A 1,804-nucleotide genomic window follows, 5' to 3' on the forward strand; every position below is an offset into this window, starting at 1 on the left:
GGGGTTGCAAAGAGTTGGACACCACTGAAGCGACTTAGCACACACATACTCATATAACCACCACCTCCATCAAGATACAGAACATGTCTATATTTCTAGCACCAAGGTGCAGACCTCCTCCCATTCAACACCCCTGTAAGGGTAGTCACTATTACAGTTTCTACTGGCTTAAATTAATTCTGCCCCTTCTCAAACTTCATATTAATAGAATCATACAGTATGCAATGTTTTTGGTGCCTAGCTTCCTTTTTTATGGGCTTCCCTTGTGACTCAGCTGGTAAAGAATCTGCCTGCGATGTGGGAGACCTGGGTTCAATCCCTGGGTTGGGAATATCCCCTGGAGAAGGGAAAGTCTTCCCACTCCAGTATTCTGGCCTGGAGAATTCCATAGACTGTATAGTCCATGGGGTCGCAAAGAGACACAACTGAGCAACTTTCACTTTCTTTCTTTTTTTATATTAGTTTATTTTTAATTTGAGGATAGTTGGTGGTTTAGTTGCTAAGTTGTGTCTGACTTTTTGTGATTCCATGGACTATAGCCCGCCAGGGACTATAGTCCCTCTCTTTGTGGGACTTCCCAGGCAAAAATACTGGAGTGGGTTGCCATTTCGTTTTCCAGGAGATCTTCCTGACCGAGGGATTGAACCTGGGTCTCTTGCATTCCAGGCAGAGTCTTTACCGACTGAGCCACCAGGAAAGCCACCAGGAGGATAATTGCTTTATAATATTTTGTTGGTTTCTGCTATACATCAACATGAATCAATCATGGGTAGACATATGTCCCTTCCCTCTTGAACCTCCCTCCCACCCTATCCCATCACTCAAACCAGTTGTCACAGAGCACCGGTTTGAGCTCCCTGCATCATATAGCAAATTCCCACTGGTACCTGGCTTCCTTCACTCAGCATTACATCTGTGAGCTTCCTGCATGGTGTTGCATATGGTTATAGCAATTTTTTCTCAGTATCGAGTAGTTTCATTGTATACTATTAGCAGCATTATTCTATATATTGTGTGTAAATACATATAATGTATATACACACACATATACAATCACTATTTACTTAACTTTTTGTTGGTTGGTATTTGTGTTGTTTCCAGTTGTTGGCTATTATGAATGAAGTTGCTCAGAACCATCTTCTGATGAATCCATTAACATTATTTTCAGACACACACTTGACTTTTAAAATAAACAACAACATAACACTTTCTGCTTCCTCCCGCTGAGCCGTGTCGTGCTGGGAAGAGATTGCTGCAAACTCTGCGGAGTGGACGAGTCAGCAGGAGAAGAGGCAGCCTCAGGACCCCCTGGACAGACCCCGGAAACCTTTAACTGCGGCCTTGGGTCTTTATGCCACTAGATGAGGCCCTGGCCAAGGTTTGTACCCAGAACCTCGGGGCAGGGAAAAACAGAACAGGTTCTAAAACATGCCTGACTGTGTTGAGCATGGACTTTATGACACATATACCACTTCACAGATGAGGAACCAGAGGTTTGGAGAAGCTGAGCAACTTGGGTTCAAACTGTGGCTCTGCCAGCTGCTAGCTGTTTGGTTTTAGACAACTTTAAGTTCTCTGAGCCTTCATTTCCTCACCTGGGTTGGGAAAGGTGGGAATAGTAATATTTACCTCATGGAGTTGTCAGGAGAATTAAATAACAGATGTAAATCACCTAACACAGTACTTGGCATCTATAATAATGATGATTTCTTTTTTCTGGTTTATTTTCTCTTCAAGGTCACACAGCTAGTAAGCAGGAAAAAAAATATATGTATATCAAAACCAAAGTTCTTAAAGGGAAGGG

Source organism: Dama dama, chromosome 7, assembly GCF_033118175.1.
Source record: "Dama dama isolate Ldn47 chromosome 7, ASM3311817v1, whole genome shotgun sequence".
Classification (NCBI taxonomy): domain Eukaryota; kingdom Metazoa; phylum Chordata; class Mammalia; order Artiodactyla; family Cervidae; genus Dama; species Dama dama.